This window comes from Monodon monoceros, unplaced genomic scaffold, assembly GCF_005190385.1.
Source record: "Monodon monoceros isolate NGI ecotype Baffin Bay Population unplaced genomic scaffold, NGI_Narwhal_1 Super_Scaffold_19, whole genome shotgun sequence".
Lineage (NCBI taxonomy): Eukaryota > Metazoa > Chordata > Mammalia > Artiodactyla > Monodontidae > Monodon > Monodon monoceros.
Window position 1 is genome coordinate 43,473,221 of NW_021703775.1, and position 20,058 is coordinate 43,493,278.

The window sequence follows — 20,058 nt, forward strand, 5'->3', positions numbered from 1 at the left end:
TACATGATTTGAAAATTTTTAGGTAAAAATTTGGATCATACTATCTGTATAAATAGTTTGGTGCCTTGTTCAGTTCACAACATATCTTAGAGATCTAACCCATGCTTTGGGTGTACATTAGAGAATTCAATTGTGGCAACGTACCATAATGTATTTAAACAGCTCTCTATTGAAGAACATTGACGTTTTCTTCAATGATTTGCAACTAAAATAATATAGTAAATAAGCATCCTTATAAATACGCTCCTGTTAACTTGTGTAGATATGTCTGTAGGACAGCTACCAAGGAATAAAATTGTAGGGTCAAACTGTATGTGCATCTACACTTTCGATTTTGTCAAATTGCCCTTCCAAAGAGTTGTACCTGTTTATACTCCCACGACCTTATAGTAAAGTACCTTTCCTCCCCCATCCTTACCAACACTTTATATGAACAATCTTAAATTTTGGTCCAACTCAGGTGAAAACTTGTGTCTTGTACTTACTTTATAATTATTTGACATTGTTTTCACATTTTTTTGTATTTCTTCTTTGAATTTCCTGTTCATGCCCTTTGCCCATTTTCCTCTTTATTTGAATGACTTTATTTTACTGATTTGTATGAGTTCTTTATATAGAACTTTTTAGATCTTTATATATTAGGGAATATATTAATATTTCATTATATGTTACAAATATTTTCTCTCTTCCGTTTATCTTTTAACTTTATTAGAGCTATATTTTTGGCCATGTTAACATTCTTTTGTAGAAAAATCTGATCTGTTTCTTCTGGCTTCTGGGTTTGGGGGTCTTGTTTTGGGTATTTTTTAAAGGCTGATAAGGTAAGGGAAAGCCTTAAGGAGAAGCCTTGAAAGTCTGACTAATTAATGTCAAAAAAGAATAACTAGCATTTACTTAATACTTTACTAGATATTCTATTATATGCAGAAGCAAAACCTCAAAAAATGATTTTCCAGTAAGATTAAGAAATGTATTTTCACAGATCAGGAAAGAAAATGATGCAGGGTAGAAAGCTGCTGTAAACATGTATGGGAATGGAGTAAGGGAGGTAAATGGGAAACGGAAAGGGTGCCTTGATGTACGCGTTTCATCGTTCGCCCTGGAGCCAAAATTTAGCACTGGCTTATTCTGCCTTTATTTGCCACGTAAAAAGAAAAGAAAGAGAATTAGAAATCTGTCAAGTGCTCTGTGTTTGAAAAGTGACCACTATATTTAAGGCCAGGTCTATCCCAGTTTTCCCTTTCTAACACACGTTTAGAATAATGTGTATGACATTCCTCTAAAGGGACCAAAATGGGAGCTGGTCGCTGCTTAAGTTCTTTAAATGGAAACAAACAATGCTGTTTTTCTGGAAGGAATTAGTAATTCTCTGAGAAACCTAGGGCATGTTTATTGGTTCGCTAAGCATTATTTTGTCTTTACTTAAAATATTTAAATCCGTATGCTCCTTTTGCCCTGAGATAGTTTTTCTTTTTACTTGAACTCCCATCAATGACCAAAGCAACCGTGAATGTACCAGCAATTATTAACTATCATTCCTCAACCAGATAACTCAAATCTAATTATTCAGAATACCTTGTTTTAAATAGGACTCTCAGTACATGGGTATACAATTGCTTGAAATATCTCAGAACGAGAAAAAAGAAAAGAAGAAAAGACATTCATTTTCAACATTTTAGGATCCCATCTGTAAGAATTACAGTGTAGAGCAACGAATGCTCAGACAAGACTGTAAAAGCAGTTACTATGGAGAGTATTGAGGATAAGAAAAAAAGAGCATTGCAGGAGGCAGGCTGCATAGTAAAATACAAGTTAAGATAATTGGACAGGAAGCAAAAAAACCAATACTTCTGATGCCAGGTGTCTATATGCCATTGCCTAGACAATGGGCAATAAAGAAAGTGAACTTGCTGTCTGGCACCCAGAATTAAGTATGACCTCATGGGCATTCCTGAGACTTGATGTGGAGACTCGATGATAGGAATGGAAGGATAAACGTTGTCCAAGAGACAGAGACTATTAGGAAGATAAATATATGAGTAGAAATTCAAAAACTGAGGTCAGGACCATGCTGGAGAATATCTGGGTACAGACAAGGGGAGAGAGGGTCAGAAACAGCCCAGAGGTGGGCACCACCCACCCAACTTATTGGGCAACCTGAACTGTTTGACCATTATACTGAGTCTCCTCCAGCCCATAGACATAGGTGTAGGTCGCAGATGCCATACTAAGGAGTTCTGTCTCTACTTGGTGGAGAACCACCTAAATTTTTGAGGGGAAGGTGGCCTGTTGGGGGTTATATTTTAAGAAGACAGGGTGGAGGTTATTCTCTGAACTAGGGCAGCAGCAGTGGATATCCTAGAAGCATTGATACATACATGTTGTATGCCAGGCAGGCTGCACAGTGGGTCCTGGAGATGCAGAGTGTAGAGACAAACATCAAGTGCGTGCTACAAAGTGACATGCAAACTGGGAAACAATGGGATGTACAGGAAGGAACAGTTTGTTCTGCTGGGGGCTGGTTGAGGGGCCGCTTCAGAGAGGGTGATATCTGAGCTAGGCCTTGGAAGAATAAAAAAATGTTACAGACGTGGGGGAGGTGTGAAGGTGTGGGCGGTCCAGGCAGAGGGAACAGTGTGGATAAAGGCACAGAAGCATGAACATGCCTGGCATATTCTGGAAAGAGTGAGTAGCTCCAGGTGTGAGCACAGGGCATTGGGCTGGGGCCTGGGTGGCTGGAGAGAGGCGGCCTGGCTGTGAAGATCCTGTAAGGCCTTCTGGCAGCAGTGGGGAGCTTTTAGAGGGTTTTCAGCAAGGCTGAGACTGCTCAGACTTCGGTGAATCTGCAAAGACCAAATCTGGCCAGAGTGCAGAGAGTGCATGGGCTATGAGAAGTTAAAGGCAGGCAGGTCAGTTAAGAAAGCGTTGCCTGTAGATGAGTGAGTGCTAAGTCCTGAGCTAAGTAAGGCAGAGGTAATGGAAATAAAAAACAGGAAACAGATGGATGAAATAGAACTTGGTGACTAACTAGAGATGGAACAGGAAAGTTTCTGACCCATTGGGTAACCTATGATCCATTAACTTAAAGGCAGAAATAAGGGAGGGGGAACATAGGGGGCAGGGGTGAGTCTGATCTGGGACGTGATGAGTGTTCCAGTTATCTATCGCAGCACAATAAATGACTCCAAACGTAGTGGCAAACGATAATGATCATTTTATTATACTGTGGACATGGCTCATGTCTGTTCCCTATCTGGGGCCTCCGCTGGAGACTGGGGATGACTCAGGACAGGAAGGCTGGGACACCCTCCAGATGGCTGGGACAGGAAGAGCTAGAGTGGCAGGAGCCGCTTCCAAGTTGAGTTTTTCATTCATGTATCTGGCACCTCAGTGGAGAAGACTGGAAGGCTGGGCTCAGCCCAGGCTGGTGGAATACCCGCATGCAGCCTTCCCTGCACGGCAGCCTTGGGGAAGTCAAACTTCTTACATGGTGGCTTACTGTGGACAATGGCCTTTTATGACCTAGCCTTAGAAGTCTGAAGCATTCCACATGCATCATCTCATTTATTCCTCACTAGGACCATCTGATGTAGCTGTTTGGTTATCATCATCTAACAGATGAAGGAATGAGAGGTTAGGTGACATTCTCAAGGTCACACAGCTGGAAGGTGACTGAGCTGGAACTCGGGAACCTGCTCTGCTGCTTCCCTAGACTCAGCTCTTCCCACGGCAGCCAGCACAGCTGCTCCCCAAGTAAGAGCTCACTCCCGCGCCCACCCACACTGTGGGATTAGCTTCCTGGCAAAGCCACTGTGTTTCTGGCACTGATGTCGTCCTCCCGGGAGACGCCGCTGTGGCTACCTCGGCCCTCGCCCACGACCGGCATGTCTGAAATTTACTAGAGGCGAGAAGCTGACAACTGTGACAGCAGGTGTGGCTCCTGCAGGCACCCGGCCTCCCTGCTTGAAACCTCCAGACTGTCGCATTTGCTCTGGCATGGGGGTGGGGTGAAGCCAATAGGAACTGGGGATTGGACGCATCAACGTACTCTCTGCTCCCTCCGGACCCAGCACCAGAGCAGATGCCAGGCCCAGGTGTCCCTGACCCCTTTTCAAGCATAGATGGCTGTGGAGGTTAGGGGTGCTGAATAAGATAGGCCTGCCTTTCCCCTCAAAACCCAACGTAAGCCAGCACCCTGGGGAAGGCTGGCAGCCCCCAGTGGTGGTCGCAGCTGGGTGGTACCTCTCACTCCCTGGGGGCTGCGGCCCAGCTTATACTTTTCCCAGTCTCAACCCACCCCATCTTCCTATTTGGAGGGCTCAAAATCGGAAAAGGAAATATTCAGAACAGTGAGGGGTTTTCTCTTCCTCCTTGAATAGCCTAAAACATGGATGCATCTGTGAGAAAATGAATCTCTCAGCCCAGCAGAGACCCTGAAACCGTGGGGAAAGGAATAACAATGTCCGCTGCTTTCTGTTAAAGGTCACCCTCTAGGCCCTGAGGAATTTTTCCTGAATTACAAAGGAGGAACAGATCAAATGCCTGTCATAACATACTTCGGAAAACAAGGAGCAACCAGAAGTTTCCATTCATCTAAGGAATCTTTGAAAATCCTGCCTTGGGTGGAGTGACATTTGGTAACAATAAAAACAGTTCCCTTGGCAGGCGGCCCTGGGTACGGCCAGAGCTGACCGGTGGAGTGTCCCTCCAGGGATTGGGCCTCACCTCTCAAGGCTTTCAGGAAGTTCCCAAGAACGTCAGGAACCCTGTCTGGTCTTGCTGAGTCCCAGCCCACCTTCCACCCAGGCTTCCTCTCCACCCACATCACAAGGGAAGGGGCCTTTGAAACAGAACTTTTTTTCTTCTAAAGCCCAGTGGGGCTACTTCACCTTTCCCCACAGTTTCAGCTGCCTAGGAGGGGTCGCCAGGCAGAACTCTCTCACAGATTTGTGTGTTTCCGACAAGTTACTTGGGTTCCAGCCCACTTCAGATTCTGAGAGGTGGAATCCTGGATGGCAAAACCAGAAAACATCAGCTGTGCAGCAACGGGTCTGAGTTAATAAATTGCTGCTCTTCTTTACATGGTTTTTTTTTTACAAAGCACTAAAATAGCAACTAATATTTTAAAAAGAAATATGTACTTTTAAAGGAATATGCAAAGTTATTTTAATAATTAACCTCTCATGATCTCTACAACATTTTTGTACAGGTAGTAGGAAATTTTACCTCCTTTCCCTCTCCCTTCTCTGAAAATGTAATTTTGACTTTTTTTTGATAGCTGGCAGCACTGAATTATAATATAGGACTAAAGGAGCAGAGAATTACCAGGTGTTTTTGTACTGTGTGAATTTACTGGTTATAATGTTAGAAGAAAGGAACTTCCCACTCGACCATCCGGCAGCAGGACACCCTTCGTTGCTGTCACTGAATTCTTTTAGACTCTAGCAACTTAGGTGTGATTGGTGGGATGAGAAATGTCAGCATGACACTGACTTACAAACTACCCTGTGGCCTAGGAAGGAATGTATTTCATATGTATATGAAAATAAGTGCATTCAGTAGTACTCTTTTTTCTCCTTTTAAAACAGTGCTTCACTGTAACCAAGGAATTGTCCTAGTTATTTAAACCACCATTTTTATTTGCCTATTAAAATTTTCATAGAACCATGACTTCAAAGATGTCATGAAACCTCACATCTGTCTGATGCTTTACGAATTTTTTTTTTTTTTTTTTGTGGTAGGCGGGCCTCTCACTGTTGTGGCCTCTCCCATTGCGGAGCACAGGCTCCCGACGCGCAAGCTCAGCGGCCATGGCTCACGGGCTTAGCCACTCGGCGGCATGTGGTATCTTCCTGGACTGGGGCACGAACCCATGTCCCCTGCATTGGCAGGCGGACTCTCAACCACTGAGCCACCAGGGAAGCCCGCTTTACGAATTTTAAAGCACTTTCCAATCAATTTTTGTTTCCAGTTTCATCCTCAAGATCACCTGTGACTTAGGCAGAGCTGAATATAATTGTTCTCACTTCATGGAATAGAAAACTGATGTTTATATAGATGAGATAACCTGCTCCAAGACCTGCCTTGGTTAGAAATCAGGTTTTTCAGCATTTGGTTCAGGTTTGGTCCAAGCTGCCTCCCCAGAAATGTTCAGGATTTTTTTTTTTTTTTTAGCGTTCTGAGAAGGGATTACTGTCAGATGATTCTAGTCAAGTGTCTGTAAGTCTAGGATCATTTCACTTCAGACGCACACCACACAAATTCTTGAACATTTTGCGTGTGTCAATTTAATTTTAGTTTTTGGTAAACTGAGGATGTAAGTGCTTATTATGAGAGGAGCATTATTCTGCGAGCTGGTATGACAGTTGAAGTTTCTCATGGCCAGTTGTGCTTCACGTGCCTGAGGTACGAGGCACCACAGGCCAGTAAGGAACCTGAGAGTGATTGGGTAGCTTCTGAGGAAGCTGGGACTTGGTTTTGAGAGGGTTCAAGGTTTCCAAGAAGATTAGAAGGACGGTTGGGCTAGATTTGATTGAGCCACCCTATTGGAGCTGGAATCAGTAATCCCAGGTGGGCAAGGGGGCAGCAAAGAAGGGAGTAACGTGACAGGGAGACACCTCAGGTTCACTCTTGGTGCTCTTCTGGCCAGGTCCCACGTGTGGGAGACAAAGGGGATGACAGCCAAGAGGTGATGACTCACTTCAGAGGGAAACCCCTCCCTCTCCCCTTCCCAGTTGAGAGGCCAGAATCTCAAAGAGGGCTGGTGTGATGAGATAAAGACCTTCTTAGAAGATGCTTACTTGGGGCTTAAGTTTGAGTCTGTATTTTATTTAACGAGCCCTGTATATTTAATGTCTCTGAATTATATCCTTAGAAGGGACCTGAACTCCAGAGCTTTCTATAGATTTAAGCACTGCCTATTGTCTTTTTTGTAATAACAACTTCATTGAGATGTAATTCACATGCAATAAAAATGCACCTTTTTAAAACTGAAGTATAGATGATTTACAATGTTGTATTAGTTTCAGAAGTACACCACAGTTATTCATATATATATGTGTGTATATACTTTTCCAGATTCTTTTTCCTTATACGTTATTACAAAATATTGAGCATAGTTCCTTGTGCTGCACAGTAGGTCCTTGTTGGTTATCTATTTTATATATAATAGTGTGTATATGTTAAACCCAAACTCCTAATTTATCCCCCCCCACCCCCAATTCACCATGTTAAAGTGTAGAATTCAGTGCTGTGCGTTGATCACCACTATCTAATTGCAGAACATTTTCATCACCTCAGAAAAAACCTCTTACCTTGCAGTCACTCCTCACTCCCTCTCTCCCAGCCCCTGGCAACCACTAATCTCCTTTTTGTCTCTGTGGATTTGCCTATTTGGGACATTGCCTACAAATGGAATCATATAACTTGTGGCCTTTTCTGTCTGGCTTCTTTCACTTAGCATAATATTTTCAACATTTGTCCATGCCGTAACATGTATCTGTACTTCATTTCTTTTTATGGCTGATAAATCTTCCATTGGATGCGTATACAGATGGCCCCCAGCTTAAGCGTTTTTTGACTTTAGGTGGTGTGAAAGTGATACACATTCAGCAGAAACCATCAGCCACAGGATCACAAGGGTAAACAACCAATGCATGTACAACCATTCTGTACCCGTACACCCATTCTTTTTTTACTTTCAGTACAGCATTCAATAAATTACATGAGATATTCAACACTTTATTATAAAATAGGCTCTGTTAGATGATTTTGCCCAATTGTAGGCTAATGTAAATGTTCTGAGCACCTTTAAGGTAGACTGGGCTATGATATTCGGTAGGTTAGGTTTATTAAATGCATTTCGCCTTTTATTTTCAACTTAAGATGGGTTTATTGAGACTTAACACCACTGTAAGTCAAGGAAGATCTGTACGGCATTTCGTTTATTCAAAAATTGATGGATATTTGGGTCGTTTCTGCCTTCTGCCTCATAAATAACACTGCCAGGAACATTTGTGTACACGTTTTTGTGTGGCCATGTTTTCAGTTTTCTTGGGTATATACCTATGAGTGGGATTGCTGGGTTGTATGATAACTCTGTGCTTAACTTTTTGACGAACTGCCAAACTGTTTTTACAGTGGCTGCACCATTTTGGCAACGAATGAAGGTTCCAATTTCTCCACATTCTCAACAGCACTTGTCTTCTTTTTGATTTTACCATCCTAGGGGCTATGGAGTGGCTTTTCATTGTGGTTTTGATTTGCATTTCCCTAATGACCCAAGATGTTAAGAATCTTTTCATTTGTTTATTGGCCATTTATATAGCTTTCTTGGAGAAATAGTTATTCAAATCCTTTGCCCATTTTTTAAATGGGCCTTTTTTTTTTATTGTTGAGTTTACAAATTGTTTATGTTTTGGATGAAAGTCTCTCATATGATTTGCAAATATTTTCTCCAGTGGGTTGACTTTTTACTTTCTTGATGGTGTTCTCTGAAGCACAGATGCTTTAAATTTTGATAAAGTCTGACTTGTCTATGTTTTCTTCTGTTCCTTGTGTTTTTGGTGTCATATCTAAGAAACCATTGACTAATCCAAGGCGATAAAGATTTATACCTATGTTGTATTTTTACAAGTTTTATAGTTTTTGCTCTTACATTTAGATCAGTGATCCATTTTGAACTGATTTTTGTTAGGTGTAAAAAAGAGGTCCAGCTTCATTCTTTTGCATGTGGTTATCCAGCTGTCTAGCACCATTTGTTGAAAAGACTATTCTTTCCCCTTTGAATTGTCTTGGCATCCTTCTTGAAAATCAATTGACCATAGATGTGTAAGTTTATTTCTGGAAACTCAATTCTATTCCATGGGTCTATATGTCTATCCTTATCCTAGTACCACACCATCTTGATTTACTGTAGCTTTGTGGTAAGTTTTGAAACTAGGAAGTGTGAGTACTTACTTTGTTCTTGTTTTTCAAGATTGTTTGGCTATTCTGGGCCCCTTGCATTTCCATATGAATTTTGGGATCAGCTTTGATTTCTGCAAAAGAAGGCACCTGGGATTTTGAAAGGTACTGTGTTGACTCTGTAAACCAGTCTGGGGAGTGTTGCATTTTAACAATATCAGTTGTACCAATCCATGAACATGCACATTCTTTCCACTTATTTAGATCCTCTAATTTCTTTCAACAATATTTTATTGTTTTCAGTTTAAAAGACTTGAAATTTTTTGATACACTTATTCCTAAGTGTTTTATTCTTCTTGAGAGTGGGATGGAAATAGAGTGAGTTAAAACACCACAAAGCTCACTGTTCTCACAGAGATTCAGTCATTTTTATTGAATGACTGCTCTTCCAGTTATTGTAAGCCTTTGATTAATTTTCAGAGTTTTGAAATAGTTGATTTTAACCACTTTTGCCAGTGTTCTCATTTCTTTCATAGAGGAATGGATTTTCTGAAGTCTTTTCTCTGACATACCAGAAATCAGAACTGTCTCTTATTTATACCACTGCCTTATTTTGGTTTACCTGCCTGGTCTCTGAGGACATTTGAGGTATAGATGCAGGTGACTCAAACAAAGAGGTATGATGCAGAAGTTCATTGAGTCACAGGGCATCTTGGTGGTTGTCAAGGTTATATTAACAGACAGATATATGGGGCTAAAATTCCCATTACTGAGGCCACAGATAGAGTGGTGTTCCTGAGACGTGGTTTAACTAGAAGTTGTTCCTCAGTGAACTGAAATTGAGAGAGCCATCAAGTGTCCAGTAATAAGGCATGGTTTTCATGTTTCTTGTGGAGGCTCAAACCAAGAGGAATATCATCCCAAATCTAAGAATGACAAATGCATTTCAAATGTCGACTTTAATCAATGCATAGTTACAACCTGGAGCTCAGTGCTGAGAAGATTCTGTGATCATATGTGATAGTGCCAATCACTGTATCAGTCTGGTCCAGCTAGATAATAATGGCCACTCAAACAGGGTGAATGTGGAGAATAAAGGGATTATTTAGGAAGCTGTGGGCAGAGTTGAAAGAAGTCAGTAAGTTGAAAGAAGTCAATATGATACATATGCTGTATCATAGCCAGAAATAGTGACTACTACTTCAAGGCCAAAAGGACCTTTGATAGGATTGATTAAAGAAATGAGTTTTATCGACTCATGTAGAGTTCTTCTTCGTTTTGCCATTTCTTATACCATAACCGAGGTTAGTTGTAGTAATATCAATACTTTGTCCTTTATAATTTCAGAATTTCTTGGTTGAAGATGCTTGGGAATATTTTTAGAGCTAAACAAATGCAATTTATTATTAACTTCTTCTATCAATCATTCCAGCTCCATCTAATGTAGTGAGAGGTTCTACATTACCAAGAAGTTTCACTATAGACTTATCTTGTTTAATCCTCACAACAAATAAATCAGCAATGCAGTGTTTGAGAGCCCCCAAGACCACTTCCACTTCTGACACTAAGTGCAAGTTCAGTGGTCCCCAAGATCACCTTTAGGTTCAATAATTTGCTAGGAGTCACAGAACTCACTAAAAGCTCTTATACTCACAGTTATAGTTTATTACAGTGAAAAGACACACATTAAAATCAGCAGAGAAAAGAGGCACATAGGGCAGTGTCCAGGAGAGATCCAAGAATGAGCTTCCAGTTGTTGTCTCCTTGTGCAGTTGTGGATAGTGTTAACTTCTATCAGTACTGCATGATAGACATGTGAAATATTGCCACCTAGGATGCTTACCTGAGTTTTGGTGTCCAGAGTTTTTATTGAGCTTGGTCATATAGCTATTGTTGACTGCCTGCATGGCTGACCTTAGTCTCCAGCCCCTGCAGAGATCAAACTAATATTGCGTAGCCTAAGACACCCCTCAATAAATCACACTGTTGCATAGACCATCTGGCATGGCCCAAGGTTCCCAGGTCAACAAAGATACTCTTATCAGGCAGGATATTCCAAGGTCACTTAGAAGTGACCTTACAGGAGAGCCCAGTCCTATTTTTAGGCAAGGTTAATCCTTCACTACACAAACATGTAGGGTTATAGAATCCTAATTTAAAAAAACAGAATGAAGGGAACCCTTAAGGCAGGCAGACATCTGATAGGGATTTTCCTTTTGTCCTTATAGCTCAGTGATACTTTAGTGTATATAAGAATTACTATACACAAAATTTTGTATACTAGACATCCTGGGCTACATGATGGACTTTCAAAGGACTTTTTCCTTTACAGCTTAACTTTTAAAAATACCTTCTTGGGACTTCCCTGGTGGTCCAGTAATTAAGAATCTGCCTTCTAGTGCAGGGGATGCGGGTTCAATCCCTGGTTGGGGAACTAAGATCCTACATGCTGCAGGGCAGCTAAGCCCGTGTGCTCTAGAGCCTGCATGCCACAACTACTGAGCCCATGTGCCGCAACTACTGAGCCCGCATGCTCTGGAGCCCACATGCCACAACTAGAGAGAAGCCCCACATGCTGCAACGAAAGATCCCACATGCCTAAATGAAGATCCCGCATGCTGCAGCTAAGACCTGATGCAGCCAAATAAACAAAAATATTTAAAAATAAATAAAAATACCTTCTCACTATACCCAGCTCCCACCACAATGAAATACATAAGCAGCTGCTACTATAAAGAAACAAAAACAAAGGAAACAAAAACAACCTACATAATGAAATTGTTTTTACAGAAGAACTTAATCTGGAAACTCAACTTCTGTTAGGGCTGCAATTAAGATTCTAGCCATAAAAACTCCATTAGGTCATACGTCTCTTCAACACACTTGTTTATGATTGTGAAACAAAGAGCTAAGAACTCTTGGGACCATTTGGGGGACATCTCCTTCTAGTGCAAAGTTGACTAAAGAATGAGGAAATTGTGTGACTTATAAGGTTACTGAAGAGTAAAATATTAGGCATTCTTAATCTACAGAATTAAAAAAGATAGTTTACAGAGTCATTCGAAGAAAGTTTTATAATAAAGAAGTCAATCATTACAAGCAAGTAAAAAGTAACATGTTTTCTCTCTTCCTCACAAAATTCACTCTTTCAGAGATGTTTAGTGTGGTTATCCATCTCTGACTTTGTTGGGCATATAACAGCACTGGACTCTGCCTTCCTGGCTGAAATATTATAGATCATCTTGAGATAATTTATCAACCAAAAGCATTCTCTCCATAAATCTTACTAAGTTAGCAATGAATTTCTGTGGTGGAAAGGGCTTTTTTCCCCCTCTTTTACATTTTGATTTATAGCATGCCCTTTGCTGAGCTGTGTCTCTAAGAGAACGGTGATTCTCTCTAATGGTTACATGTAGCCTGTCTTCCTTACACCATGAATTCAAATACTCAGCAAAATATCCTCTTACCAATAAATATATTTGTTATATAACACATTAGTAATTAACTTGGATAATTCGCTTTTTAAGGAAACAAACCTTTGTTGCACAATAGATTAAGCCAATAGTTTCCAGACTTTGTGATTTCACAGACTAGGAAAATTCCCAAAGTTTTTTTTGGGAGAACTAACATAGAGTTGTCAAATATTTTCTTTTGCCAAGTAAAGACACTACAAGGAAAAAAAATCCCACAGAATCTAGTATCAGAATTATTTTACAAAAGAATATTTTTGTAGTTAATATATGAGTTAATCAATATGATTTACTGATTTGTCTTATTTTTCTGCTTACATCCTATTTTTTCTGTCCAGGTTCAATATGTCTTTTAGTAGTAATTTCAGTGAAGGTCTGTGAGGAACAAACTGCATTACTGTAAGTGATTAAAACCATGGAATCTGGGGCAGAATGCCTGTGTTTGAATCCCCATTTGGCCACTGACTAGCTGTATGACCTTGGGCAAGTTACTTAACCTCCCTGTATATTAGTTTCATCATCTCTAATAAGGTAATATTAATAATACCTCAAAGTGTTGCTGTGGGGATTACTGAGTAAAAATATATAAAGCACTTAGTACAGTGCCTTGTAAAATTGTATTATATAGCACTTGCTATTATTATTAATCTGTATATGTCAAAAATGTCCATGTTTTGTCCTCATTCTTGAATTACAGTTTAGTTAAGCATGGCATTCTATGTTGACCATTATTTCCTTCAGTATTTTCAAGATATTACTCCACTATCTTCTTACATCTATAGTTGTGGATTGCCTTTCCTTTATAGGCAAGAATCTCTTTTCTCTACTTGCTTTAAAGCTTTTTCTCTTTACACTTGATATTTTGTGGTTTCACTATTATGTGTTCATGTATGAATTTAACTTCATTTTTCTAGCTCAAAATTTTTTGCTCCTTCAAATTGAAGACTCACATCTTTCTTCAATCCTACAAAGTTATCAATTATTGTGTAAATTAGGATAAGATTTTGCTGCAAGTGATAAAAACAAACAAACAAAAAAAAGAAAAACTCTAAATCAGAGTGATTTACATAAGACAGAAGTTTCTTTTTCATATAAACTAGGCCTTCCAAATGGTGTTTGATGATGTCAGGGACTCAGGGACCCTTCTATTTTATTGTTCCACCATTCTCAGCAAGGAGAATCTCTACTCGAACTTAAACCATAACATCTGCATTCCAGTTACTAGGAAGGAAAAAGTACAGAGAAGGGCCTTCCTCCTCCCTCTAAGTACATTTCTGGAAGTTGTTTCTGCTGTTTCAGTTACATCTCAGAACATAGTCATATTGTCAATCCAGATACAAGGGAAGCCGGGAAATATTGTCTTTTGTCTGGGCAGCTAAACTCCCAGCTAAAAATGGGTGATTCTATGAATAAGGCAGAAAGGGAGATTGGTTACTGGAAACAAGTAGTAGTCTCTATCATAGCCATTATTTTGGTTGCAAATTTCTCTAGTATTCCCTCTATTATGTCCTTCTGGAACTCTTAGTAACATTCTATTCTCTTTGCCTCTTTCTTTTTAATATATTTTTATCTTTTTGTGTTATATTCTGTGAGACTTCTTCAGCTCTATCTTCCAATTTACTGATGTTCTTTTAAGCTATGTTTAGTCTACTGAGTTAAGCTTTTTAAAAATTATACATTTTTATTGAAGTATAGTTGATTGACCATATTATATTAATTTCAGGTATACAGCATAGTGATTCAGTATTTTTACAGATTATACTCCATTAAAAGTTATTATAAGATAATGGCTATAGTTTCCTGTGCTATGCAATGTATCCTTGTTTTTTATCTATTTTGTACATAGTAGTTTGTATCTCTTAGTCCCATACCCCTAATTTGCCCCTCCCCCTTCCCTCTCCTCTGGTAACAACTACTTGTTTTTGGTATCTGCGAGTCTGTTTCTGTTTTGCTATATACATTCATTTGCAGTATTTTTTAAAATTCCACATATAAGTGATATCATAAAGTGTTTGTCTTTGACTTATTTCACTAAGCATAATATTCTCTAGGTCCATCCACACTGCTGCAAAAATGATATATTTTTTATCTTTAGAATTTCTATAACTTTTTCCCTGAAATATGCCTGTTATTTTTTTATGCTCTTCTGTTTTTTTCATTCTTTTATGTCTCAAATCATTTAAGCATACTTACTTCATAGTCTCTTTGCTCTGTCTGTAATTCTTGGGGGATGAATTCTACTAACCCACAGAAGAGATATTTCTATATTTATATACATATACACACAAATATATATGTATGTAGGTGTACATATGTGTGTGTGTATTTTTATCTCATCTTGGGTATTTCTTTCCATGGTGTCTCATGTGTCCAGGATTGCAGAGGGTTATTATGGAACAGTTTTGTATTTGTCTCTAACAGCAGTCTTCAGGTTTCCCTGGTTCAAGCCAGCTTTTCTGTTGCTACCTCAGCTTGGGTTTCCTGCACTATTCATGAATGCACATTTGGCCCCCACTCTTGTGGACAGCTCAGTTTGGGAGGTATGTCATGTGGTGGTAATCAGTCTGCATTCTCCCCTAATTCTAAGGCTAATGGGAGCAGATATTCTAGAGTCCTTTTCACTTCAGCAAAGCTCTTCTGGGATCCTACCTCTATGCTCAGCTCCAAAGCCATTGCACTTGGAACCTCAACTCCCCTTTCAGCTTAGGTATTAACATCCCAGCCCCTAAGTCAACTTCTGATTCTACTTCTCCAGTTGCCTGTTTAGCGTCACCTCTTGCTCACCACTTTTTAGTGTTCTCTTCGTTTCTGGTATTTGAGGATTTTAATTTCTTAGTTTAGTGCTTAGTTGCAAATTTCAAATGTTTTTATTATATTTTATTGAGCATTTATCTGTGTAAGGAGTGATGAGTGCTTTCCACATCAACTTAGTCTGTCATAGTGATAAAAAGATAAAAAGTCTGATAAAAAGATAAAAAGTCTGGCAAAAAGAATTTTAAATCCCCCAAAGCAGAAGAATAAAAATCTCTCAGTAAAAGTATTGAAATTATTTGCTTCAGTATACTAACCTTGTTTATTCATTTGTAATGGGCCAGCATTGCCGAGTGGGTTGACATTTAGGAATTAATGGACAGAGCATTGAGTTGGTTCAGTTGGTTCAGGTCCTGGCTTTGTTGCCTGCTAATTGCAAACTTGAGGACATTGCTTAAGTTCTCTGAGCTTATGATTAGCCATAAAATTGGCATATTATTATTTGCCCTGCTTCATATGATTATTGTAAGGACCAAATGAGATAATGGATTTGAAAATGCTTTATTTTTTTATTGAAGTATAGTTGATTTGCAATGTTGTGTTAGTTTCTGGTGTACAGCAAAGTGATTCAGATATATATATATATTTTTTTTCAGATTATTTTCCCTTATAGTTTATTACAAAATATTGAGGCTAGTTCCCTGTGCTATACAGTAGGTCCTTCTTGGTTATTTATTTTATAGTAGTATGTATATGTTAATCCCAAACTCCTAATTTATCCCTCACCCACCTTTTCCCCTAATTTATCCCTCACCCACCTTTTCCCCTTTGGTAACCATAAGTTTGTTTTCTATGTCTGCAAGTCTATTTCTGTTTTGTAAATAAGGTCATCTGTAGCTTTTTTTTTTTGAGTCCACATGTAAGTGATATCATATGATATTTGTCTTTGGCTGGCTTCCTTTACTTGGTATGATAATCTCTAGGTCTAAGTTTGAAAATGCTTTAAAACTTAAAACACATCATATAAATTTATAATATTATTAATAGCAACGTCAAGGGTTGAAAACCATTAACACATTCATTAAGATAGTTTTCAAATGCTATATGAAGTATTATGGGATTTTTGGTTTGGTTTGGTAAACTGAAAAAAAAACAAAAACCCTGTATCCTGGTAAATGCTATCATTCTATGAAAATACCTAATAAGGGAACTACTTGGAAACATTCAAATTTTCTTGCGAAATTTAAGAGCAGCATTTGTACTGACAGGCAGTTATAACTTTAATAGACTATGGAATTCATCGTGGAGAGATACACTCTTAGCAGTTAAAAAACAGAGACTCGAACCTGGAAGTCATCATTTCATTTTGTTATTATGTGTTTTCTCAAACAATGGATACTGAAAGTTCAATTAATATTCTGTGAGGAAACATAAACTCTTTATTTAATGCGGAAAAGATGTCCTCATATTTGAAAATGTTGAGAACTACCAACCTAGCCTATGGTAGTACTCCACTAACTGGCTCCAAACCCTCCTTGTCTCACTAAAACATATTCTCTAAGACAGAAGGATTGTATCAATCCTCCATGATTATCAGTCAACTATGATGTCTATTGCAGAGTATCTGTGATTTACTAATGGTTATAGTACTAAGTTTGCAAATAATTTACTTAAAAGAAAATGAAAGATTGACTCGAGATGGCAGACTGATCATACACCTCTACCATTTACTCTGTATTAAATCTCATAAAAATACAGGTAAATAGATATAGATAATAAAATACAGTTTAATAGCATTGGAAAACAGAGAAACTTCCTATCAGAAGAAATACTTTTAAAATAAATTCTGAAAGATATCACCAAGAACAAATGTTTGGAAAACAAAAATAAATGAAACAAAAGCCCAACCCATGTGGAGGTAACTGCTGGGGAGTTAAGTCTGATAGAATTACAAGCTTAGAGTCAGTGAATATTAAGAAGTGGAAAGGGCCCTGGTACATTTATCAATTTGGAAAATTAGGGAACTGCATGTGGAGCAGCAAATTAGTTATCCCCTCTTCTGTGTGCTAAGAAACGGGCAGCTGTGGTATGAACTGAATCATACACTGTAGCTAGAAAAGCAGGTGATGCCTAAGTAGCTACTAACCCCCAGGGGGATCAAAGAGCCCATCAAACAAATCATGCTCAGGTACTATCTGACTGCATATCCCAGCCCTGTTCCAAAGTCAGGCTATAGTAGACAGAAACAGCTTATACTGATAGGGATTTGGAAATACCATGCATAAGACTGTACAATTAAGAGTCACCACGGGCTTCCCTGGTGGCGCAGTGGTTGAGAGTCCACCTGCCGATGCAGGAGACACAGGTTCGTGCCCCAGTCCAGGAAGATCCCACAAGCCGTGGAGCAGCTGAGCCCGTGAGCCATGGCTGCTAAGCCTGCGCATCCGGAGCCTGTGCTCCGCAATGGGAGAGGCCACAACAGTGAGAGGCCCGCATGCCGCAAAAAAAAAAAAAGAAAGAAAAAAAAAAGAGTCACCAAACATTTGAGAAAAAGTACAATACCAAGAAAGTGAATCATCACACTAAACAAACAAAAATTAAGAAAGCGAACAAAAGACTTTAAGCATAAGTACAATATTCTAAGAGAGATAAGAGCAGCTTCTGTATCCATAAGATAGGGAGAGTCTTATGTATTAAGGAAGCATGTATAGATCTTGGAAATTAAAAATACAGTCAAAAATTTAAAATTTCAATAGATGACCTAGCATAACAATGGACATGGCTGAAAAGCAAATTAGTTGGTAGAAAGTTAGTGCCAAGGAATTCTTGCATTACTTAGTGGTAAAGTACGATGAGAAGGATAATGAGAGAAAAGATAAAAGACCTAGATGATAGATCCAAGTGTTCATTCTGTTAGTAGCTGTCCCAGAAGGAAAGAGAGAGAATGGAGGGGATGGAAATAACAGAAAAAGCTACAGGATAAAATTTTCCAGAATGGAAGAAAGATAAGAATCTTCAAACTGAAAGTATTTTAATTCTCTTCTCTCCAGTTTTGAAGTTTTAATCATTCTCTTTGTTGTACTGTTGTACTCTTGCTCAGTCTGATTTTCTTCTTTGTGTGATTTGTAGTTTTTGTTTGTAACCTTGCCTTTATCAGGGACTGTTTCTTCTGTGGATTGTGGAAATATCTTTCCGGGGGTGGGGGTGTGTGTTGCATTTGCTTTTGTCAGGCACCTCAGTGGTATCCCCAGCAGGATTATTTTTTATGTTAATTTTCTGTCATATGAGATGACCTGCATGTAAACTCATGTTTCAAATTGGAATGTGGTGCAAGCTTGAGGTTTTACTTTCTCGCAAAGATTTATTCATTATCTATAGCTCTAGGCAGAGGCAAACTTTCTTGCTAACAGTTAAGTGAGTGGAGTTCTTCCAGTATGCCTTGTACCAAGATAGCAGCTATTCCAAAGTTCTAGCTTTATGCATGTTTCAATGCCATCTCTCTATTTTGGAGGCCATAAATTGCCATCTCTGTTCCAATGTGAATTAAAATTCAAGTTCATAGTCTTTTTTTTAAAATAGTGTACACTTTTTAAAAAATATTTTTTCTAGTCCCTAGCCTGTAAGACCTCTCTCCAGATCTGCTAGCAACCTCCATTCCCTTCCCCGACTCACATCAAAGCTTGTGTTATTGCTCCAGTTATATAGTATATCTATACGATGGAAGACTATGCTGCTGTTAAAATAATGAGGTAGTCTACATGTGTTGACAAGAAAAGATCTTCAAGATATATATTGATACATAAAACAAGCAAGTTCTTTATTTTGAAGCATGAGGGTTTCCCTGTTTTGTGAGCTGGGCTGCATGTTTATTTATTGTTTCATTTTATTCAACATTTCAAGGTGTTTGTAATGAAAGGGGTTCACTATTCGCCTTAATCTGCCATGTTGTAAGAACCAGAAGTTCCCAATACACAAATATTTAATAATGGCATTTATTTGTTTGCAGTCTATTAAAATGTCTTTAGTGGAGGAATAAAGATACACCTGTAGTCTTACCAGTACTATAGATAATAGTGTACAATGGATATGTCCCCATGGAAATTTGTTGGGCATGTAAATACTCTTTGGGGCAGCAGAGGAATACTTCACCTACTTCCACTTGTGTGCAACATAACACAGCTTATAGTAGATACATTTTTGGCACACCAAAATGTACCAAATAGAATAACTGGTAGAATTACCCATACCAAACTCTGCCAAAAAGCAAAGGTTGAGTTAGTGCTAGAAATAATTTAAATAAAATAGAAATCAATTTAGGAAATATTTTGATATTCTGTGTACTCATGCCTTTCAATTAAAAGTGTGTGTGTGGGGCTTCCCTGGTGGCACAGTGGTTGAGCGTCCACCTGCCGATGCAGGGGACACGGGTTCATGCCCCGGTCCGGGAAGATCCCACGTGCCGCGGGGCGGCTGGGCCCATGAGCCATGGCTGCTGAGCCTGCGCGTCCAGAGCCTGTGCTCTGCGGCGGGAGAGGCCACAACAGTGAGAGGCCCGCATACAGGAAAAAAAAAAAAAATGTGTGTGTGTGTGTGTGTGTGTGTGTGTATCTTGTACTGGGAGAAAGGTTTTTAGTTTTTACACTCTTAATTGTAAATAGAAGGGTTCAAAGTTTTAGAATAAGGAGGAGAATTCAAGGTTATAGGAAAATGTTATCCTTAAATTGAAATTTTAATTATAGTAATAGTGATAATGTGATTACATTGATCACTGATCAATGTGTATGATCTCATGCTCAATATCCTTATGAAGTTACTATTATCCTAATTTTACAGATGAGGAAACTGAACTCTAGAGAGGTTAAGTAATTTACCCAAAGTCACACAGCCTCTATGTGGTGAAGCCAAAATTCCAGCCCCAGTTTGATTCTAGAGC